Here is a 25,472-nt window from a genome sequence, read left to right on the forward strand (position 1 = left end):
TGAGTTGGGTGATTTACGACGCATGCACACAAGGAAGCTAACTGCATTGCTAAGCAGTTATACTTTCTGCGTTCAGCTATTTTCAGCCGCGCACCTATCTCAATTTTAAGACCCAATTAAATTGGTGTCCGGACGGGAAGGTATGGTCGTAAAATGTCTCTCAGTTTTCTCATTACTCTCGCCATGAGAACAATGGAAACGCAGGGGACCGCTCTGTTAATTAGCTATCAAATACTTCAGCAATTACTTTTGAATTCCCCGAAGTATTAATATTTTTAGTTTTACCAGCACGGTTCAACGTTATTCAGCCCAAACTCAAAGGCGAACATTTTGACGAGCTCATGACGTTCTGAAAAATAATATTTTAAAGTTTCTTTTTAACTATTTTATTAGTTACACTGGACAGATTATTTTAAAAGAAAAAAAAATCGAATTAAATAATATACTTGGATACAACTACGTCTATTGTCTATACACACGGCCAGGAGAGAAGGAAAGAGAGAAGTTAAATGTCTGTGCAATATTACGATGTATGGCATTAAGCGCGATGTATTGTCTACTAAAATTCCCCTTTTAAAATATTTAGATTTGTCAAAGGCGTTTATAATATGCTAAGTGTTCCCGAATTATATTATGATTGAAAGTTAGAAACAATGACCTCGAAATCATAGAAATTGAAATATCAGCGCCGCCCATATTTCCTGCCTCCGTCATGCAAATAAATTACGCTTCAAAAACTTGGACAAAAAGTGAAGGGGTTGATCCGTTGATCTTGGCACTAAAGGTTACGTCAACATGGTGCAAACAACCTATCTAAAGATCCACGCATATCCGAATAGGCGATAGATCATTCAACACGATCGAGCTCACTTGCATCCTCTCTTTTAAATAGGCATTCCATTCCACGAGAAGAAAGGAAAACTATTTTTGAGCTTGGTAATACAATCAACGGCAAGTAAAAAAGTCTCCGGCCGTGGAATGGAGAGAAGAAAACGGGCGAACGTCTACAGCAACTAAGCAATTCGCCGTTTCCCCGCTTGAAGGTGCAAATAAATGAGTGATCTATCTCTCCGCTGTATCTTAGTTTCTGAGGCATTTACGCTAAAAATGTAATGGCGGCAGTGTAGAGGTCCCATTGCAAAGGCAAGAAAACTGCACTCGTGAATTTTTCCCCCGCTCCTCCTCCTGTGATCAACGCATAATATTGAGAAACCACTAAAAATAAGACGAACAAAAACCAACACAATATGGTAACAGAGCAAAGGAAAGGAAGCCCGTTGACAACGGCGCAGACATACAACTATTCGTACTTGATGGATGTCCGTGTTGCGTCTCCAAAACTGAAGGCGCGATGGCACGCGACATGGACTCGCAATGCTCTACACTGCCAACGAGGTGTCGCTCACTATCAGATTTTGGAGAAAGGTTTAAAAAGAAGGACCGACTGCGCGTCTCCTATCTTCGGCTGGGTTTCTGACGTAGCCCTTGAGGCACCACTACAACCAAGACAAACGGAAACCAACACAATGTGAAAAACAGCAAAGGAAAGGAGGCCCGTTCGACAACGGCGCAGACATACAACTATTCGTACTTGATGGATGTCCGTGTTGCGTCTCCAAAACTGAAGGCGCGATGGCACGCGACATGGACTCGCAATGCTCTACACTGCCAACGAGGTGTCGCTCACTATCAGATTTTGGAGAAAGGTTTAAAAAGAAGGACCGACTGCGCGTCTCCTATCTTCGGCTGGGTTTCTGACGTAGCCCTTGAGGCACTACTACAACCAAGACAAACGGAAACCAACACAATGTGGAAAAACAGCAAAGGAAAGGAGGCCCGTTCACAACGGCGCAGACATACAACTATTCGTACTTGATGGATGTCCGTGTTGCGTCTCCAAAACTGAAGGCGCGATGGCACGCGACATGGACTCGCAATGCTCTACACTGCCAACGAGGTGTCGCTCACTATCAGATTTTGGAGAAAGGTTTAAAAAGAAGGACCGACTGCGCGTTTCCTATCTTCGGCTGGGTTTCTCACGTAGCCCTTGAAGCACCACTACAACCGAGACAAACGGAAACCAACACAATATGGTAATAGAGCAAAGGAAAGGAAGCCCGTTCACAACGGCGCAGACATACAACTATTCGTACTTGATGGATGTCCGTGTTGCGTCTCCAAAACTGAAGGCGCGATGGCACGCGACATGGACTCGCAATGCTCTACACTGCCAACGAGGTGTCGCTCACTATCAGATTTTGGAGAAAGGTTTAAAAAGAAGGACCGACTGCGCGTTTCCTATCTTCGGCTGGGTTTCTGACGTAGCCCTTGAGGCACCACTACAACCAAGACAAACGGAAACCAACACAATGTGGAAAAACAGCAAAGGAAAGAAGGCCCGTTGACAACGGCGCAGACATACAACTATTCGTACTTGATGGATGTCCGTGTTGCGTCTCCAAAACTGAAGGCGCGATGGCACGCGACATGGACTCGCAATGCTCTACACTGCCAACGAGGTGTCGCTCACTATCAGATTTTGGAGAAAGGTTTAAAAAGAAGGACCGACTGCGCGTTTCCTATCTTCGGCTGGGTTTCTCACGTAGCCCTTGAAGCGCCACTACAACCGAGACAAACGGAAACCGACACAATATGGTAATGGAGCAAGGGAAAGGAAGCCCGTTCACAACGGCGCAGACATACAACTATTCGTACCTGATGGATGTCCGTGTTGCGTCTCCAAAATTGAGGGCGCGAGGCATGAACTCGCAATGCTCCGTTATATGCTGATAAGGTGTCACTCAAATTCGGGAGAAAAGTTAAAAAGCTCACCGACAGTGGCTCTCTCTTGGCAGACTAACTATGATGAACTACTTATAAAAATGAGGATTCCTTTAGAGACCTCGATAACTACGACGAACTTGACAGACGACCCCAACTTTTCCGGATTTTAGGGTCACTGTTTTGGTTCGAAGGAATAAGTGCGTCGGGTGACGTGGTAATAGACTCGGTCTATTGGGAAAAGAAGCCCATTCTCTAGCGTGCCTCGACGTCTGCCGTGATTGCGAGGAGAGCAGTGAGCGCATTTCTGACGAGCTATGGTTAGCACACGCTTTTATGTGTCGCAAGGTTCATCCCAGCATGCACTTACTGGTGTCTTCGCTATCACGGCAGACATGGTAAAGTGGGGGCTCATAAAAGCGAGCCACGAACACACTGCTGCGACAGAGGAGAAAACTTGGATAAAGACTGCTCGCCGACTCGGGGGATCGCGGGGGCGGAGGGTTGCGGGGGCGGAGGGTTGCGGGGGCGGAGGGTTGCGGGGGCGGAGGATTAGCATACGATCTGCGCAATACAAACAGAGCCGGAAATGAGACTACGCGCGCGCGATTGCGAGAAGAGCAGAAGGAAAATCCGAGTATGAAAGCTGGAGTGCTCTAGCACTCGCTTAGGAATCCATATTATAATTTTCATGGACTGGACTCGCTCCGTAACTGTATTGCCAAGTCGAAGCTTCCGACGGCTTTGGGTTAGCAGCTGATCAGGAGGAGCTGAGTATGAAATTAGAAAAGTGAGCTTGTGCATAGTCTCTTTGGAATGAGTATGCAATTGGAAAAGTGAACTTGTGCATAAGCCTTTTCGAATGAGCATGCAATTGGAAAAGTGAACTTGTGCATAGTCTCTTTCGAATGAGCATGCAATTGGAAAAGTGAACTTGTGCGAAGTCCTTTTTGAGTGGATATGCAATTGGAAAAGTGAACTTGTGCGTAGTCCTTTTCCAGTGAGTATGCCATTGGAAAAGTGAACTTGTGCGTAGTCCTTTTTGAATGAGTATGCAATTGGAAAAGTGAACTTGTGCGTAGTCCTTTTTGAATAAGTATGCAATTGGAAAAGTGAACTTGTGCGTAGTCCTTTTTGAATGAGTACGCAATTGGAAAAGTGAACTTGTGCGTAGTCCTTTTTGAATAAGTATGCAATTGGAAAAGTGAACTTGTGCGTAGTCCTTTCCGAATACCCTGCTATTACGCCTCATCAGTCTTCCTATTAACGATACCCGATGAACGAAAGATGCGCGATACGACGGTCATGTAGTTCAAATTGCATAACCACCGAAATTAAGGAGTGCTTAGTTCTTTACTCGATTTCCTCATCGTTCGGGTCGAATTAAGAGAGGTAAATGCTAACTTTCGTAGATGGTCGAAAGAAAGTTCCACCCCTCAGAGCACATGTTATGACATTTTCTTGATACTTTTGCTTTGTATTCGTAACGGAGAGGGCACGTTAGTCGTTGGTAAAAGGGGAAAACATCTATCAGTATTAAAAAGAATTAGACAACTATGGTGCACGCTAGTAACTTAAGGTCTAACTCCTCGAGGCCAAAAATCAGTACTTTTACAGTACTTTTTCAGTACATTCCCGAGAAATTCAGTGCCTCCGTTTGACTAAATTCGAAAAATTTCAAAAATTTAAATTTATCTCTCAAAATGCGGCAAAAATGGAAAATTCCAGGCCTTCCAACGGAATTTCCGCACTTCTTCAATACTTCCGGACCGCCCTTAAAAAATCAGTACTATTTCCGGACTTTCCGGAAATTCCGGACTTGTAAACAACCTCCGGGTAGACGAAGCTTCCTGCAAATCGCAGTGAAGTCGTATCTGAAAGTTCTAGTTTGTTTACTTAGCTTTTCCCGAACGAGGCGCTATTGTTCCGTCTCGGTCCAAGCGGCAACAGGGGCCTATCACCCGAGTGGCGTGTGCCATCGGTTGCGGATGGGCGCCGCGCACCTCTACTCGCCGATCCCCGCCGCCCCTCCCGCCTGCCGCCCGCCGTCGCCCCGCAGATAGGAATCGAAACGCGAAACGCAAAACGCGATCGCAATAAAACGCCGAGAGCTCGACCAGTGCACAAAGAGAACGAGCGAGCTGGACGAACCGTACACACATAGGACGAATGATTCCTGACGGGTTCCATCGGGACACGAACAGACCAACACGTTCAGTCGTTCCAGCCAAGTTGCCACTGAGTAGTACTACGGATAATAGATCGAATTCGATACATCGAGCGGGTGGGATTGTATCGATATCGATTGGTTCAAAACATAAACATGGTCTCAAAAGTCAATTGAGTAATCTATGGAAACGGGTTTATTGTGATGAATTTTTTATTCTTGTGAGTACTAATTGGCCAAGAGTGGTGAAATTGCGACGAAATTTCTCATTTTCAGATTTTCTGATTTTTCTGATTTCTGATTCTATGAACTTCGGCTTGTTCGCAAAACGAAACTGCTAACACGTTGTTGAATATCAACCATGTACGTGAATCAACAGTTTAATGTTGAAGTCCCGAAAGTAGACGCTTCCACCATTGCCGAGTTCCGAGTGGAGGGTCTCTTGTCTCTGGTTGGTGTCTTTCATGCGGTGTCTCTGTTCATGCGAAGCGGGAGGTTAGTTTCAAATTACGCGACGAGGAGATTCAAAATTTTAAAGAAACAGAATCATTGGCAATCTGTCAACGCCCGGTTGAAAGCCCGCGTAATTCGTAGTTTCGGAAGTTGAAGGAATGAGCACAAGCCCGAATCCGGGGCCCGCTTCCGATAAGATCATCATTTTTCTATGAATTCCTCGCATGCGTCCGCCGAAAACCGTGCAAAATTTTTCCGCACCGCTGACGGCAGTTGCGTGCGCGCGGATTCCACGAATCAACTTTGCGGGCTCTTTGAAATGACTGGCGCTCATGAACCCTTACGAGTGGGCTCCAATGCTTTTCGCTTCAGTAAACAGGATTCGTAGCCATTTTTGCACAGTCTGAAAAGAGAGACCGCTAAATGATATCCGGCGACCTCCTGGCCTCGATATTGAGAGAATCCTCCAGGAATTATTAGGAGAGGATATTTTAGTCGGCAGGAAATACTTCGGACCGATACTTTCGGACGGAAAATTTTTTTCGGGCATACAAGCAGTGTTCCGCTAGATTGTGAACCGCGAAGTTGACGATGGAAAATCCAACTCTTTGAAAAATTTGATTTCTGCAGGAGAAGTTGATTCCATATTTACATCAAAGGGGAAACTTTAACATTTCGAACGCACCCACTTTTTTACACACTATGGACATAATGTCATAGCTTGCACTAATTACTGGCTGGGGCTTTCCTCCAGTCTATTTCTTGCTTGAATTTTTTTAAAAATCAAACGCATTTTCTTTCAGGTGTCAGCTTTTCTTATGTTATGCCTTCACCCAAGGCTGTTTAAAATTGAGTTAGTTCACTCAAAGTCAGGTTTTCTTAAAATCTAGGATTAAATCGTTGACTTGTCGACGAGACTATGACTAGATCCTCAACTTGAATTTTCCGGAGGTATGCGCAAAAAATTGTATTCGAATTTAACTTACACCAGCGCAGGGCAACCAGGCGTTCTTGTTCGGAAGTCAGGCACAACGCTAGACTGGTGGGATGAAAAGTTATTCGATCTTCTGAGGATACTCACCTGCGAACAGAATAAAGGCGAAACTATTAATACAATTTTTATTAAAAAAACGGGGAAGAGGCGAGAAGGAGAGAGGTAAAAGAAAAACGGTAACATTTCCACTTTTGAGAGACATTCAATTAATAGCTGGGAGCACTTCCAGGAAATGAGTCTGAATTCTGACTTTTATTTTCCTGACTTTCATGAAGCATCAACCCTGGCCATAAATTGAAACTTGACGATTCACAGCCCTTTTTGGGTGTCAATTTAAAGCGAAAAAGAGTGGCACATGGAGTTGCAGAGGGGACAAAATTTGAGATCAATTTACTAGAAAATTAAACTTGAAATATATTAATAATACATATGAGGATCGCCCGAAACAGGGAAACTTCGTCAAGGGTATTAAAAAGATACTTTCATTAAGTACGCTCGAAACACTTTTAATTTAAAAATCAAACTTCCAGAGCAAATCACCGTAATCAAGAGTTAAAACGTTGAAACTGGGCAGGTCCTTAGAAGGTTCTTTCGCTTAAGCTTTGGTTTCTTCCGTTCTAAAACACCTTAAGGACAAAAGCGATTCTCCAAGTCGAATTTCAACCACCACCATGGACGTTGGACTTCATGGTCGATAACCACTCTCAAAAGTAATTTCACACGTTATGAAATTAATTTGAGGTTGGACCACACTAAAGAAGAACACTGTATGAGCCTTCGGACGTTGCCAAATTTCACTTGATAAAACACGAATTTACGGGGAGAACTTGGGGTAGTATTTTTCTCCTACTTTTCAGAGGATTTTACACGCGATTTGATCGAAAATACCTGAAGATTTCGGGGGGAAATATCATAAATTTCCCTTAAAAAATTACACGTCTTAATTTAACAAATTTAGCAGCTATGTTCACACGAGGTATGATTGATACGGCTAGAGCACGGTACACCATGCTGCCGTGCTAAGGAAAAACGCCGTATGAACGTCCGAGAGTTGCCAAATTTCTCCTCTTAAAACATTAATGTTTGAGGCAAATAGTGAATATTTCTACCTGAAATTCTCCGATACTTTAGACTACATCGCGAAGAAAATTCCTTGAAAAATTGGACGGAAAATTTTTACAAGTTTCCCTAAAAATTCGTATTTTACCAAAAGAAATTCGGAAACCCACGAAGGTTCATAAGACTTTCTTCCTTAGCATGGCAGCATGCACTGGAAAAAAAAAAACACATGGGATCTAGAGTCCAGACTCTTGAAAACATTGACAAGAAAAAATACTCTTGATTCAATCGGGTTTTTGGCTTGAATCAAAACGAAATCCGCTTAAATTAAGAGGCTTGGTTCTGGATTTAAGCTAGATTCTGATTGAATCAAGAGTACTTTTTCTTGTCGATGTTTTTAAGAGTCTGGACTCTAGATCCAATGTGTTTTTTTTTTCCTCCAGTGTGGATCACGGGAGGTCCGACAACGCAGAGAAGTGCATTACGTCAGTTGGGCACCTCTGGCGGAACACAAGAGCTCAATAATCTTTTACCGCTGTTATCCCATTAAAAAATCAACTCGTCAATTAAGTTCCTCTCCGCGGAGAGCAAAGTCCTCGCCGGTGTTACGGGACCCACGCATAACCGCGACGGAGTGAGAGTCTCAGCGGGGGTGGTGGCGGCGGAGGAGGAGGTTAAGCTCATGCGAGAGCCGTAACATTTCGGTCTTCATTAAATCGCATGCATGATTTTCGCCGGCCGCCGCCGCGCGGCAAAGCCATGCAGAGGCCGCCGCGCCGCGGTCATTGGTTGCGTATTGATCACCCACATGCATATGACAGAGCCACCCCACCCGCCACCGCCCCCGCTCCAGGCGCCTGGTCCGGCGTCATGTCACTGAGCCCCCGCCAACCTCGGCGTGACCGTTGACCACGACTCCCCCCCCCCCCCTTTAACTACTCCACAGCCCCCCGAAGTGGGTCCCGGAAGTTTCGCGTGAGTTCCTGTGAGGACTTGGAAGGGTGGCGTCTTACCGACTTTTTCGTATGATGATAGATCCTAACAATTGAATTATTTTTGGGCGAGACCTCGAGGGCTTAGAGGTAACGCCCCTAACGGTTACTAAGCAAATAGACCATTTGGGATGCATTTTGGAATTAGGGTGATGGGAAATTGGGAAATTCATCGGATGGCCGTTCAATAGCCCTGGATAGACGATCAAATTCCCGAACCAATTCCGATCAAAGCAGCATCAAAGTGTCGGGAGTCATCAGTCTCAAACTCATTAATTTGCTTCATTTCAAAATGAAAACTGGGCAGAAATGTTTCCTGCGGCAGGAAATGATGAATGATGGCACTCCATTCTGATCTTACTTTGAACAAATAAGTGCGGCCCGTCAAAATTTGATGGTGGATGGTGACTATCAGTCATCAGCATGTCTACTTTGATCGGAATTGGTTCGGAATTTGATCGTCTATCCAGGGCTTAACAATTGAATTATTTTCGGCCGAGACCTTAAGGGCTTAGCGGTAACGCCCCTAACAGTTACGAAGCGAATAGACCATTTGGGATGCATTTTGGCATTAGGAAGATGAGAAATTGGGAAATTCGTCGGATGGCAGTTTGATAGCAATTGCCTCCGAGTTGCGCCGCTGTCGAAAGTTTACTTCAACCTCGAGCAATTATAGTGTAACTCCCCGGAGATCAAGTTGCATATCCGACGAAATGAAGGAGCTCCGAGTGAATCCGGTGACTTGCATGAATGAGGTCCGACAATTCCATCCTTATTCTGGTAACTTGTTCTTCACTTCCTATTTTTCATTCTCTCATCTTTTTCCGTTTCCTTGATTATTCAAGATTCCTTCTTTTCTCGACGTCTCTTTCAAACGGCCTCATTTCGTGATTATATGGTCCTCTTGAACGGTCACACAGCCATTGACCGTCGCATTTACTTAGAATCACTGATCGTTCGACAGCTCATTGGCAGCGTAAAGTGGGAGTATTGCAGTTCACGCCTCGCGCCATCGCGCCTTCAATTTTGCCGACGCAACACGGCCATCCATCAAGTACGAATAGTTGTATCCCTGCGCCGTGCTGTCATCAATGCGCCTTCTTTCCCTTGCTCTCGAGGGTTCTCACTCCGGATGGATGACACTGCTCTGGACTAAAGATCTAATTGACTTTATTGGGGAAAAAAGTTTCTCAAATCAATGCCGTTGTGCGTTGACTAAAGAGTCCATGTTTAATCAATCGACAAGAAACTGCCCTCTTCAAGTATACGGGTCTTTCTGACACAAGCAGGAATGTAGTCCCTTGAATCAAGTTGCCCCCTTGGACTCAAAGCAAAAAATTAACTGTGATGTCACTGATACCTCCACATCATGGATAAACTTGAAAGACTTTTTATCGTGGTTGAAAAAGTGAGAAAAATTATGTCCTCAATTTTACGTACACTGGAAAAAAAACCACATTGGATCTAGAGTCCAGACTCCTGAAAACATTGACAAGAAAAAGGACTCTTAGTTCAATCAGATTTAAGCTTAAAGGAAATCCGCTCAAATTAAGACGCTTGGTTCTTGATTTAAGCTTAAATCTGATTGAATCAAGAGCATTTTTTCTTGTCGATGTTTTTAAGAGTCTGGACTCTAGATCCAATCGACGGTGAAACTACCAAGCCACGTATCTCGTTTGCGGTGTTTAAAAATCTACGCTCGCATTTTATTTTTTTGAAGTAGACCAAATCAATATCATTCCTTGAAATTTTCACAGAATTTTCTCCGCACGAAAAGGAAAAATCACAGAAATTTTCAAGACTGGACGTTAAGTAGTTTTTCATTTAAAAAATAAAGTATGACAGGAAGTCTGCGACGTCGCAAACCGAGATACGTGGTTTGGTAGTTTCACCGACGCAATGTGTTTTTTTTCCAGTGCGTATTTTTAAACAAACGATTTCTAAAAGCTCATTGACAAAGAACAAACCTGAATATCACTGATTAAAATTACCGAAGCCGCGTACTCTGAGCGGCTGGTCGTGAGAAATCAGACCCTAAATCGCGGATAAGAAGTTGTTGCCTCCTGATCACAAATCAAGCCCGCTGATCCGAAGACCAAACTAGTCGGACTACGGAAAACAGTCCTGCGAATCAGTCAACTCGTTTCGACTGGCTAAAATCGCACCGCTCGGAATTCCTATCATAAGCTGGTCCATCTTGAAGTCGGCGCGGCGCTTTGATGTACCGTCTTAAACCGCGACCAGCGAGGATACTTTAATTTGGGACGCACGGGGTGAGCCCAAGACAAAGATGCACCTAACCTTGTTTCGCCTAATTTGGCCTCGCTCGATTGGCCCGGGGTTCTACGGCCGGCAACTGACTCACCTTCTTAGAAAACAGTCACCATTACCACCTCGAACGTCTCATAGTCACCTTATTTTCCGACTTGGTGCCTCCACGAAACCTTAAAAAAATTACCTTTTTTTCCCGGAGAGTAGAAAGCACAGGTATACAGTTGAAACATTAGTGGCTAAGCTATTTGTGGTGTTTTTTTCGAGTTTCCTCTATTGGCACCTTCAGTTTGGAAATCTCAAAATCTTTGATCAAAAAAAGCCTTTATCGGCGAGTATCGACCACTTTGAACTGCTGAACCACGAGGAGACTTGACTTGGCTACCGACCAATGCGAAGTTCTTGAAAATAATAATAATTTTCTGGAGATAAAATTCCGAACACAAACCAACGCATATTCATCAAATTTGATGTGCACCCTAAAATTCGATATGAAAATGATAATAGTTTTGTCAAAGGTGCATGCTCTAATTTTCACACTGCTGGCTGAATTTTACGGGGTACGTTAGACTTGCCCCCTCCCCCCCCCCCCCTCTAGGTTATATCTTCAGTTGTTTTCAAATTTTCCTCTCTTTCTGAATAACTATCCTCAATTCTCTAGATCTTCTCATTTACCTGAAAGAGGATCAAATTCGACTCGACTTCCAACCAGGGGTGCAGAATCTTCCAAGCTTCTACATTATCACGCGCCCGCCAGCCGGCTATCCACATTTTTCTTATCAGTTTTTCACAAAATTTCCCACCAATCTCACAAAAGATTCACAAAGATCACAAAGATCTCACGAAAGATTTTCCTCTCTTCTCCTTCGATTTTCAACTTTTGGTTCCTCGAAATGTTCCCTCCTTCCACCTTACGAAGTTTTTGGGGCTTTTCCACATTTTCCAGCGCCCGGGGCGCAAGATCGGGCATTTTCTGCACACTGGAAAAAAAAAAAAACACATTGTATCTAGGGTCCAGACTCTTAAAAACACCGACAAGAAAAAGTACTCTTGATTCAATCGGATTTTTGCTTCAATCAAGAGGAAATCCGCTCTAATTAGGAGGCTTGGTTCTTGATTTCAGCTCAAATCTGATTGAGCCAAGAGCCCTTTTTCTTGTCAATGTTTTCAAGAGTCTGGACTCTAGGTACAATTTGTTTTTTTTTTTTCCAGTGCACGCTTGCAGTTCCAACAAAGCTAAAGGTACTGAAACCTATGTCAGAACTCGAGGGAAAACACGATTGATTTCAGTCGAAAAGGAATCTCCGCTCCGTTCCCCGGCACGGACTAGAAATTTCAATATCCCGCGTAAAAAACCCAGTTGATAAAACTGCGAATGTGCCGTGGAGGGGTGTGGGGAGCCAGACGGCAGAACGAGCCGCCAAAGCGAAGCGAACATGAAACGAGGCCGAGCTTGCAGCGTCTGCTGGAATCGGGGAAATGAACAGTCAAAACACAGTGGAGCACGGGGCTGACCAGTGATGCGGGGGGGAGGGGGCGGTGAAACAGAAATTATTATCATATCAAAACGCTCATAAAACAAAAGACGGGCTGTGGACGCTCGCGCAAACCTCCCCCGCGAGGTGGGGCGGGGGTGTTGCATACGTCACAGGTTGGAGCGCGGGGGGAGCGGAAGAGCGGACGGGTGGTAGTCGGAAATTCGGGAGAGTACGATTTAATTTTGCTCGAGCGCAATTTCACGCTTTGTCTTCTCCGGCCGCGCTGCCAACGTCACGTTTAACACGAGATTTAAAATTCGTACATGTCGAGTCTTTTTTTCGTAAATTTCGACGACTACAAATAAAAAGCACCCTTGTTGAATAACCTTAGTACCCTACGTGGTGAGGAATAACAGGCTGCTATCAACCTGAACTCTTTACGAGAGAAAGGTTTCTTGACTAAATTAACAGGACTCGGAATATTCAGCAAAAGGTCGGACATTTTCCTGACTTTCACATTTTCCAAACCAAATTGATATGTTTTTAAAACTCAGTATTGTTAGGTAATGAAAACTTTATCGGAAACACATGATACAAGGCCCTTAACTTGTAAATTAGTCATATTTAACGGGGTCTCCATAAGGTATCGTGAAAGGTCTCCTATTATCCGAAGAAGAAAAACGCATGTACAGGGTGTCTATTAAAATAGGCTGGCCAAAAATCAGTGCTAATACAGTACTTCTTTAGGACATTCTCAAGAATTTCAGTACCTCCTTAACAAAAAAGTTCAGTGCTTTTTCAGTACCTCCATTTGACGAAATTAGAAAATTTTCAAAAATTTGAATTTATCGCTCAAATTGCGTCAAAAGTGAAAAAAAGTGAAAAAAATTCCGGACCTTTTCCCGGAAATTCCGCTCTCTTACAGTACTTCCGGACTGCCTTTAAAAATCAGTACTAATTCCGGACTTGTAGTGTAGACACCCTACAAGCGTTTCGGGCACGAAAGTGCGGATCTCCTACATAGTTGGCCAACGGCGAAGTCGTAAAACATAATCCAATCAGAACTCGGTGCGAACGGGCTAGCTCCTCGGTCGAACTCGGGGGCGACGGACGATTCGCGGAAAGGAACCCGGAATCTCGGGAGAGGCGCCCTAATCCGGCTACAGAGGCCGCGGAATGTAAACGGCGCCCTTTCCTCCGTTGATACGTGGCGCCCCTCTCGCCGCGATCCCGATTAGATGAACTTGGTCCCGCGCGCTCCTGCTCCCGTTTCGAGCGGATTCACCCGGGTGGAAGCTGCGGCAGTTAAAAGCTGCCCGGATAATAGCTCCCGCGTTAGTTTTCGCGGCTCAATTGAATTCCGAATGAAAACATTTCGGGGACGGGACCGTGTGCCACCTCCGAATTAATGAGCTTGGGCCCCCTGAATTCGGGATTCCTGGATGGAAACGAAAATCTGGAGGCTGCTACTGATTTTTCTGGTTGCGTAAGATCACAAGAAAACAACTCCCGAGAATCATATGGGGCCTGTTGCAAACTTCAGCCAGATCAAAAAGAGATTGTATTCGATACATCAAACAGGTGAGATTGTACCGATATCGATTGGTTCAAATCATAAACATAGCCTCAAAAGTCAATTTAGAAATTGGAGGGAACGGGTCTTTCGTAACAGATGCTTTATTCTTTTGAGTACCAAATGCCAATGCAAAGTGAAATTGTTAGGAATTTTCTCATTTTCAGCTTTTCCAACGAAAATCCTTATAAATTAGTCTGAGGTTATGTTCTATTGTTCAGAACCAAACGATACATCGAACCATTATCGAATACGGTCTAGAAGAATTGGTACTTACGAAAAATGGCTAAAAAATCACAATCTTTGTTTAATGGATGCACCATTGCACCATGAACCACCATGCTCTTTGGCAAAATGAGTTCCATATAGTGCTAACTATTACTGTTTGCTTTGAGAAGAGTAGCAAACACTTATGGAAGCCCAATTCGAGCATTATACTGTCGAGATCGAATAATATCCCCAACCTGTTGATTTGAATTTTGGAATTGACAGAAAGGAGAACCAAAAATAGCTGTTTACACTTGAGTTTAAGTTCTTAGCAGAGAAGGCTATTGATATGTTCAATTCAATTATGTATATTCAATGTTCAAATTCGCCTTTAAGTAGAATCAAAACCTTTGACGGAAGGACCCTTCTTCTTCTTTCTTTCTTTTTTTTAGGAAATAAAAAAAGGTTATCCAATTATCTATGAAAGTCTTTAGCCAGGGCCGGATTTTCCTACTTGCCGCCCATGGGCCGCCTGTAATTTGCCGCCTTCTTCTCATTCATTTTGAAACATCAATAAAAACCATCAAGTGAACGTGTCATCGGGGGAGGGGTGCATAAGACGCGTTTACTCGTGTTGAACACATTTTTTCAACACTACTAGCAAAAGGTCACGGAACTTTGCGCGAAAGTCAAGTTTCGTAAACCTATCTCTAATGGACAAGGCCTTCCATTCATAAGAAATGAACGAAAAAATTATGAAAGAACAAGCATAAATGTGAATCAATGATTTTAACTTCCGCCGCTGCGCGCCGCGCCGCGCAGACCGCATCGTGTTTTGCGCAATGCGTGTAGTAATTGTAGTATCCACGAAGTCTTGAAGGCGCTATGCGTTTCGCGCTGACCGCACTGTGTTTGGCGCAATGCGTGAGGTATTCATGCATTCTTGTAGGCGCTATCCGTTTCACGCTGACCACAATAACCGCACTGTGCTTGATGCAATGCGTGAAGTATTCGTGCAGTCTTGTAAGCGCTAATATATGTTACATGCCGATTGCCGCGCCGAGGGCTTCTCCTTTTCATCTCAAGTCCTCGTCATCATTTCTCCCTAAGTCGCGCCGTTCCAGTCCAAATTGTGTGTTTGGTTTCTCTCTTAACTCGACTAAGTAAAAGGTGCTGTCTCTTGTATCACTGAAAGATGACAAAATTAGAAATTACTGTACTATCAGGAAATGAGAGATTTTTTAGCCTTTTCTCGTTCGTAATTTTTTTTTCTAAATCCGATTTTTTTTATACCTACATTTAAAAAAATTGCAAAATTTGCCGCCCCCTAGATTTGCCGCCATAGGCCGCGGCCCATGTGGCCACCCCCTTAATCCGGCCCTGTCTTTAACCATAACACAGCCTTTTCGCCGAAAAACTTCGTTACAAGCCATGTGTTTCCAAAAAATTAAAAAAAAAAAAAGTTTCTCCATAAACTTTTCTTCGAATCGTGACAGAGGAGGGCATGATAAGGGATAGGACAGGTCAGTATACCGCCTATTCCGTTAAAATGAGAAGGGGGGGGGATGTTGCCGAAAACTGTTGATTTTTCAAACATGTGTGAATCCATCCGCGCCATCCCTTCCAATAAAAAGAAAAGAAAAGAAGGTGAAATCAGGTTGGAGGTGGAGGGGCGCGAAATGTGCAAATTGGCGTGCGGGGAGCAGGCCTGATAAAAGCGAGAGCCGAAGCGGGAATAAAAATGAAAATGGATAATTTATTCGTCTGGTTTCGGCTGGTCGAGGATGTGTGGAGTGGCGAGGGGAGGGAGGAGGGGGTGTCTTTCGTTTTTGCCGCGCGCGGTGCGAGTTGCGGGTTGCGGACCGCGAAATGAAACACAAATACCACTTGCTCACTTCAAATAATTGTGCGATTTAATTTGTCTACTGCCCTTGACATCTACTCGACTTTCCGCGGCCGCAATCTCCACCGGTGAAATCATGTTGCCGATTCGGACCCGAAATTCGCCCATTTTACACGCTAGGGCCGAATTTCCGCGAGTTAGATTTGGTTCATATTCCGTGGCTAAAAAACACGGTTGCAACTTACGAGTGAAAACACTTGAGGGTTTATCTCGGTGTTTCGATGACTTAAAGGCAACGTTGGCATCCATCCACTTTTGAGCATACTCGGGAGGTGGGTCAAAAATTTTGGATTTGGTCGTCATTGTTGCCGAAGTGGGAAATCAAATGAGTACTTCAATTTTTGGGGGAGGAGGAGAGAGGGCTACTGAACAATTTACGACATTATTAGTAAGAGCGAGTCGGACAGCGACACAAAAATTCTAGAAGAAATTAATTTGGCAACAGAGCAGAGCAGAGCGGGAAACACTCGGGAAATTGTTAGAAAATGTTAAAAAAATGAAGAAAATGAAAATTGTTTTCCCAAGTTCAACCATTTCGCAGTTAATTGAACGTTTTTAACGTAGGAACTAGTGCACGGGATAAAATGTAAAGAAAGAAAAAAATTCAAAAGAGTTGACTCTTATCCGCGTATTTTGACCCTCAAAAATGTTTGTAAAAACGAAAGAGAGACACGGAGGAAGAGGTCTTCGAAGAGAGAGAAAAAAAGGAACGAAGAGTAAAAGGACCTATCATAAGGAGAGTGCAAGCCGTTCCATAATTCACGTCTATTTAGCACAAAAGTTGAGATATAGAAGATTCGCTGTGCGCTAAAAAAACAAGTCTGGGGGTACGGCCGCACGTGCTGTTCTCCATGTTGCCACTAGCACCCAGCAACTTACAGACATACATGCGGGGGTTCATTCGTTTTATCAAGGAACGAAGTTTATTGAATGGGGGAAATGATTCGCAATGAAGGTGCACTGTTCGGCGTCTGCTCCTCGTAGCTCGGTGAGATAAAAAATGGACCGAGTTCATCAGAAAGGAACCAACCCCCATTAAGTTGAAACTGAGAAAAAGAAGTTTGAAGTTTTATTCCTGCATAAGGCTCAATATAAAAAATAAACTTAAACCCCTCCTCTCACAGACTAGTATCTGTTTTTAGACTTTCAGTTTTTGGCAGGAGAAAATATGCGTCTAGTGAAACTCGAGTACATTCTTGACTCAATGTTTTCGAAAATGAGGGTTGGTTCCTTTCCGATAAACTCGGTCCAAGTAATGAAAGCTGAGCGACAACGCTGAAATGAACGTGTCCTCTCGTCTCCTGCTCTCCTGGTGCGGAATCCTAATTCCCACTCTCATCAGTTCATGGAGGAGCATCTGCAGGCCGAGCCGCTAAAAATAGAAATGTAAAACAGTCGATTGTGCATCAAAAAGGTCACAGGATTTGCATCGTATTTTCCACGCTGCGGAAAACAAAGGAAAGCGAACAGATAATATTCTTCTGGACGAGGAGATGGAAGTCTGCGGTGATTTCCTGAGATGAAGAGGACTCTTCTATCATCAATTATTGCGATGTATGGAGCTAACGCAACGAGAGGAAAAAATAGTAGGTTTCAAAACAAGAGTTGATAAATATTATTCGATGGAATCAAGGCTGCATTTCGAGACTATCCTAGAGACGTCCTCCGCCAGGAGAAATCCTCCATTGTTACTGGAAGACAAGGCATTTTGATGCAGTAGAGGAGACTATAGAGGCAGTATCTTGAAGAGATTTCAAGGAATATCCTAACTAGAGGAGTATGAAGTATACGATGGAACCATGGACTTTCCTGCTGTAACAGGAGCCTAATTTTATACCTTCCGGAAGAGGGAAGAAACCTGTTGCAAAAAGGCACTAAACGACTTGCGTACGACTCCATTCTATTACGGTGCAGAAAGCCCCGACACACTGTCTACAGGATCTTCCTATCTCAGTAGCGCCCCAGCGGGCTGATTATTAAAATTTATAGACAAAGCTATAGACAAAGAAGACAAAAGGGATACGGGAGGATCCTATTGACGGAAGCGGGTTTTTGCAATGAGCCAAGGAGGTAAATAATAGACAAACTAACGGCAACCGATCAGAGACCCTACAGTTAGTCCATCATTTTCCCTCTCAGTCTATGAGAACCACCCGTTTCAACTAACAGGACCGCTACTGCCTATGATTTCTTTGTCTATCGTTTAGTCTATCATTTTTAATAATCAGTCAGCAGTTGCATCTATATTTTCCAGAAGAAAGAGAAGGAAGTAAAAGGGAGAAAATGTATCAACCAAAAACAATAGGGAGGAAACCCTCTCCCGTCTTGATGATCGGTTAAAGCCTGGTGAAAATCGCAGATCTTCGCTGCAGTCTAATCGGCGACACTCCACGCTTCAGGATCAATCCGTCGAAAGATTAAATCACGATACGGGCTGAGGGCGAAAAAAAAACCGATTCGTTTTTAGCGACGGCAATGAAACAGTATAAAATCGGAGGAATGTAGTCTTCAAAGTGCTCGTAAAAGCACGATTACCCTCATGTTTATGCGCTACGTAATGATGTCACAGCGTCGATTCCTCACCTGAGACCAAGCAGAGAAATCAATGTATGTATGTATTCGGATTGTTTTACGAGCTTGATGAAAGATCCGAGTGCTCTTGATCTCAACCTGCGCCATACGTTATGTTTTTTCCCCCTGCCCAAGAACAATCCAACAATCAATATTTGACGTTTCATGGTGATTTATGATTTAATTTAGGAATTCGCTTGGGCGATTCAATTTGGTAACATTTACACCAGAAGGCGAACGCGTTAGAGAAAAAACTCAGATTTTTCAACTTTCTGGCTTCAGAGCGATGCACGAAATTTTACCAGGCTCATTCCCTGATTTTTCCCTTATTTCAGGAGCTCATTCCCTGATGAGAAAACGAAGTTTTCTCCCACTTCCCCGCGATTTTCTAGTGGAAAACAATGTAACTCTCCGAAGTTCCATACATGAATATAGATTTCAATTTATCTTTCAGCCATTTCTTCGGGGCACACTCAACAATTCAACATTTTAATTCCGAAACCGTTCCTAGTGTTTACGTTATCTGGTCAATGAAAGCTTCTCCATTCAATGATTTGAAGCTTCAAATGTGTCATTCCAAAAGTCAATAATACACGGAGAGAAAGACTTCGTGCATGAGACCCGAAGTTGAGGTCATATGGATCTCTGAAGTTTTCTGATCACGCGTACGAAAACTTGAGGTCGAGCTGCCGAAGTTCGGGTCAGACATCGAGGCACTTCGGTAAGTACCGGAGTACTTCAGATGTGTGACCAGAACCCTTCGGTATATATCGAAGTACTTCAGATGTCTGACCCGAACTTCGGCAGATCGACCTCGAGTTTTTAGATACGTGATCCAAAAACTTCAGAGATCCATACGACCTCAACTTCGGGTCCCACGCACGAAGTTTTTTTCTCCGTGTAGCGCTCGGTCAGATTAGACCGCCTTTGAAAACGAAATGATACCTAAGCGGTAGAAGAAGAGATTCCCGGTTTCTGGAACAGATTCCCTGATGAATCCCGGTTTTTCCCGTTCTGGACACCATGTTTAACTGGAACTCAACAAATAACGATAGGGTTGTGAGCGAGGATGAACTGAGAAAAACGCTTGAGGCCCCGATATCACGCTGAATAAAAACAGGGGCTCCAACCTGATGAAATCACGCCGAACACTGTTTTCGCGAAGCTTTTTTTAGTGCAGTTTTCACTTCTTTTTTTAAGCGAAGCTCTGCATAGTTACAGGACTCCCGAATCTAATTTTATCTGGCAGAGCGGGCTCCGGAGTCCGGAACCGGAAGCGGCACAGACACAAGCGCGAGCAGAGTCCAGGCTCCGCGATCGTGGTCGCGCGTTTCCTAAGGAAGAACGTCGTATGAGCCTTCAGGCGTTGCCAAATTTCATTTGATACAACACGGAATTCCTGGTAAACTTATGAACATTTTTCCTCTAATTTTTCGGTTAATACTGTTCGCAATTTTACCTGAAGGACCTGAAAATTTCAAGGAAAAATAGGCATTACTTTCCATAAAATGGACGTTTTATCGAAGGAAATTTGGCAACTATCGAATGTTCATACGACGTTCTTCCTTAGCACGGCAGTATTCAGACGGCACATTTTTGCACTCCCGGAAAAGAGACACGCGACATTTCCAACAGAATTGGAACGAGGGATAGAATAATAAAGGTTCAACAAAACAGTTTTCTCGTGCGAAAAATTTCTTTGAATTTCTAAACTTGAATTTTGGAGATTTTTAACAAAAAAATTTCCCACTTTATCGTCTGAATTTCCAATGATTTATCCATGAAATCGTTCCCTATGACTAAACGAGTGCAAAATTGAAAGTATTTTGATACTGAGCGTGAGCGCTGAACATTCAAGAAATTCAACAGGAAAGGAAAATTCGAAGTTTCGCAGCAAAATTCACCGACTATACCCCGACTTTTAGGGGTAAGATTATAAGCTCCTTCGATAGTGTTACTTGCTCCCTAATTCATCGGTGGTTTCGTCTGACATTTAAACCTTCAGGTTCTTTTCGGTTCACTTTCAGACATGTCTGGTACCGATTCTCATGATTTTAATGTCGATGCTTGAAACGCTTGAAACCCTCAATTGACGAAATTCGAAAAATTTCAATAATTTGAATTTCTCGCTCAAATTGCGTCCAAAATGACAAAAAATGAAAAAAAAATCCGGACCTTCTTGCGGAATTTCCGCACTTTTTCGGTACATCCGGACCGCCCTTAAAAAATCAGTACTATTTCCGGACTTGTAGACACCCTGTCAGGGAAAATCTGGCAACGCCTTAGGGTTTATACGGCGTTCTTCCTTAGGACGGGAGAGTGCCCAGCGGCCATGAGCGCGAACCCATTCACCCTTCGTGACGAACTGACGACCCCTTCCCCGGTTGGGAAGGCGGCACCCCCGAAGGGCAATACTCGCCGGGATGCGTTACGGCACGCACGGAGTCATGCCGGCGAATTAATTAACCGCAGATGAGCGTGGTTTGTGGCACTTGGGCGGCCAAAGGGCCAAGGACCGCGACGGGCGGCGCACAGTGGATAGAGTCAATAGGAGAGGCCGGACAAAATATGGAAACTTTAAGCGCTTATAACTCCAATTATATACAAAACTTTAGAGTTGTAACGGTGGTTCCATTGGTTTCTCTCGGGAAATTTCCATCTAGAAGCATTCCTTGAACTTCAAAATGTGACGAAATAACCATCAGAATTCGTAGCTTTTGTCAAGAATTTCATGTCCGACCTCTCTTATTGACTCGATCCACTGTGCGGCGCGGCGTTCCCGAGCCTGTTGCGCCCATTTTCTCGCTCCCATCTTCCCTTTGCAGCTCTTAAATCACAACCCACGCCAAAGGCACCGTTGCGACACACAGCTCATGATACTTAATATATTTTCAAAGGCTCCTCGGCTACTTCCGCTCTTTTATTTACGCACGAAAAGATACGGCCATGAGATCGATACAGGTGAATCATTTTCGCTCGCCTGTTCTGAATTGCATGGTGATCGAGAGGCTTAGAGGACAAGGCGCATAAGTGCAGTTTTTGAAAAAATTGAGATTAATGATTTGAAGTAAAACTAGTCTTAATGCATATTCTGGAAAAAATTCGATCCCAAATTCCGATTTTTAAGCATCAAAAAGTCAGTTTGAACTGTCTTTCCGCCATACGGCTCCATGTGATGGAACATTGCCTTCTTTTCTTTCTGTGAATAAGCAATTTTCAAATCGTCCATTGTCCAAATAATCGCAATAGAACTAAACTTTAAAGTAAATATTAAAAAAGAAAACAAAAAAAATCAAATGAAATATTTCCGACTCGTTTGTTTTTTAATAACTTTCCGCGATTTTCCTTGTCTTCGACAAAACCTGAAACTGCTGTCAGTGTCTGCTCACCACTGTTGTCTGCAGCGTGCGCGTCCATTTAGCGAAGTATACCACAGTCCGGACGCTACGGAATTGAAACGGCGGTATACGGGCACCGAGGCCATTTTCTGCCTTACCTCGACGTGCTCTCTCTAAATGTAAAATGCAAGCATTAAGCAGCTTTTTCTCGGAATTCGTTTTCACTCACATACTCGAATTCGAAGAAGGAGTCCATAAATCCGCCATTAAAGTTTCAAGAGGTTAAATAATATGATAGTCTGCGGTCTTTTCTTGGCAAAATACTGTGGCTTCTTAATGGTTGAAAGAAAGGGGAGAAAAATCTCAGACTTTCCTGTATTCCATATTTTTCAGCGCGGTTAAATTTGGCATCAGCTGAAGTGACTTGGTTCCTTTCTACTAAACGCAGTCCAAATAACGCATTGAAAAAAAAAAACTTACGGGCTATATAGACATACCATCCGTTCTGGGCTCAGAGCCCGAAATTTCCCGAAACTGTAGCTTCGATTGCTCCGGGTACTACGTCCGAAACTCTCGGCCTCTGAGCCCGGAACGTGGACGGTATGTCTATTTAGCCCGCCAGTACGGCTTACACGGCCGGAGTTTTTTTTTTTTTGGTGCAGTGTAGTTCAAACCATTTAGAATAAAATGAACTCGTGGTGGATCCATTCCTAACAGTCAAGAAGGCCTTCCTCCTCTTGGCGACACTCTCTCCTCATGCGTAGAGGGTCCCCTCGAGTAAAGAGTTCAGTGAATGTATTTCTCTTTGGTCCGGGGTCATTACCTCCCGTCCGTGATCATATGCACTGCGCTTATTCAACTACCGAATTTAACTCCGAGTAAACGGCCCATTCTGACAGCGCATCGCAGCGGAAATATGATTCCCGGCTGCTCATCCCGGTGATGGATGTTCCGAGTTCGGCCATCAAGATGCTCTACATCGCGCGTCCATCGTTGTCGTCGCGACCGGCCTCCCGGGCACAGATAAGATGCAACAGGAGCGAGCACAGCAACGGACCCGAGCGAGGCGTGAGGTAACGAGGCGTTACAATACAAAACGCCCCCCCCCCCCCCCCCACGGCTCTTGTTGAGCACCGTGGACACAGTGCTGTACCGTTGACCGTTCACTCATGATCCAACGAGCTCAGGTCAGTCCTTGCCTTGCGCCCGTCCGTCGACGTCGCCCCCCCCCCCCCCCCCCCTTCGAGCGATTGGACGATTGAAGAATTGTAAGTGTTGGAAGTGGATGACATCGAACAAGATGGCCTCTTAGGAATCCTCCTTGGATGGAGGTCGAAGGAATTGGATTTTCCGAGATCATTAGCTCCATAACAGTGGACGAATCGGCTCATGTGAAACCGCTAATATCCATTTTCTTTTCCTTTTTAAATTACTCTATTTCTGCTAGAGGAGGAGCTGAAAACAGATAGGGCTCCCTTCCTCCAATCCACTAACGTACTATTTCAGTCTTGGACACCATTTCACCTCAAGCTTAAAAAGTTTGTGTACAGTTTTCCGCAGTTTTCTTAAGATAAGAGAAACTTTCGTACTTTCAGGTTTCGTACGAGCCGATTCAAATTTAAGTAAAGAAATTGTTCAGGGTAGCATGGATGAATTTACTTTGGGCATCCGCGCGTGCTTTCCGTAGATAGTCATTCTCCCTGCTTACGATTCTACGACTCTGTGATAACAATGTCGACGACAATTTAAATTCCACACGGAGAAAAAAACTTCGTGCATGAGACCCGAAGTTGAGGTCATATGGATCTCTGAAGTTTTTTGATCACGCATCCGAAAACTTGAGGTCGAGCTGCCGAAGTTCGGGTCAGACGTAGAGGCACTTCGGTATGTACCGGAGTACTTCAGATGTGTGACCCCGAACCCTTCGGTATATATCGAAGTATTTCAGATGTCTGACCCGAACTTCGGCAGCTGGACGTCAAGATTTTTGATACGTGATCCGAAAACTTCAGAGATCCATATGACCTCAACTTCGGGTCCCACGCACGAAGTTTTTTCCTCCGTGCTAAGTTTCAAATCTTTCTCTACGAGTGTCATGAGTCAAATTGAAGCGACTATTTTCCAAAAGACGTGAAAACCACCGACACGATTTTGGGAAAAACGAGAAAATCATGATATCTGAGTCTGACCGTACCCAATCGGTAGAAAAACCGCCGATCTTAACTTTAACTGAGGCCTTGAAATTTTATGTTCTTAAACGTCCATCTGCTTTGAGATGCAGCTTGGTAGAGGCCAAAAAATCTATTTTTGAAACTTTGGCGCTCACATAATTTCGAGAATATCGGTTCCACTTCGTCCTCGGTGAGTCGTTGCCGAATCCCATCGTTAAACCATCGGATTTCCCGCGTGATTCACAGAGACCGTCGAACGACTTGGCTGCACAGCTTCTCGCGGGTCCATGAAGCAAGAGCGGCGGGAAAGAGGGCGGGGGTGCCGGTTCGGGGGGGGGGGGGGGCACCCCGCACCCCGGGAGACAATGCGCCGCGGCCGCGGAGCGACAAGAAGAAAAAAAAATGTAGCAACACGGAGTTACCAACCAAGGAGCGACCATACTGCGCTGACCACGGCCGGCGCGGCGCCACGTCCTTGAAAATCACGCTCGCTTATCGTCAACGTCGACTGGCACGAAACTCAGGTGAAGCGATGCGAAGGATGACATAAATTCGAACGGGTCTGGTCACTCGTCACAAAGAAATGGTTCCGACTGACCGTCAAGCTGAAAAGACTCATTCCCACCGCTGCGTCACAGCTCCTCATTATATCGAATTTTTCCGCACACACGACGAGACGGATGAAAACCTAAATGGCTGGAGCATCTTGGTCGCCTTCTGTTTCGTATTGGCTCACTTTTCATGAAAACCTTGTTCACATACTTAAGAGCCACTCTCAAAATGCTCCTACCTTTCCGAGGACCTTCAGGGAGCTGGCGTTCTCTCATTTGGTAGATAACTCCCTGTTGCCACCTTTCGTTTCCTTCAAGAAGGAACCCTATTTAGCATCGTCTTCCGTCATTCCAGAGGTGCAGAAAATACCCGATCACGCGCGCGAGAAAATGTGGAAAAGCCCCGAAAACGTGGAAGGAGGGAACATTTAGAGGGGCCAGAAGTCGAAAATCAAGGAAAACAGAAGAGATACGTCATGTTTTCTTGGATTGTTGGGAAATTTTGTGGAAAGCTGATGAGAAAAATGTGGAGAGCCAGCTGGCGGACGCGTGAATATTTGGAAACTTGGAAGGTTCTGCACCCTTGCGCCATTCCAAGAAAAAAATGCAGTTCCGACTGCAGGCGGAAATATACAGAATCTTCGCAAAGAACTTTGCCGAAACATCAAAATTTTAATTAACTGGAGATGTGAAAAAAAAGAAAAAGAAAACTTGTTCGCGCAAATTACGGCATCATTTCAATTGGATTCAATGGAAACTCGAGCGATGTCAATGAAGAGCAGTTGAGGCACAAAAAGCTGATTGTCCTACCCTACAAAGTAGGTATATTCCAATCATTTCTTCGCTCCTTTTTTTGGGAGGAATTTATCGGATCTTTTCTCCGACTTCCCAAGTTTTCCGCATCGCTAGGAGCCACGTCATCGTTTGATCGTCCACCGTGAAATCGTGAGAAAATCCACGTTC

General features: G+C 44.3%; 1 protein-coding gene across 5 annotated transcripts in view; it reads right to left on the minus strand.

The window, feature by feature from the left end:
• sd (TEA domain transcription factor 1 homolog scalloped) overlaps window positions 1-25,472 on the minus strand; it is a 182,268-nt gene that overhangs the window by 81,159 nt on the left and 75,637 nt on the right. The window lies entirely within an intron of this gene.

The sequence above is a fragment of the Bemisia tabaci genome, chromosome 3 (genome assembly GCF_918797505.1).
Source record: "Bemisia tabaci chromosome 3, PGI_BMITA_v3".
Lineage (NCBI taxonomy): Eukaryota > Metazoa > Arthropoda > Insecta > Hemiptera > Aleyrodidae > Bemisia > Bemisia tabaci.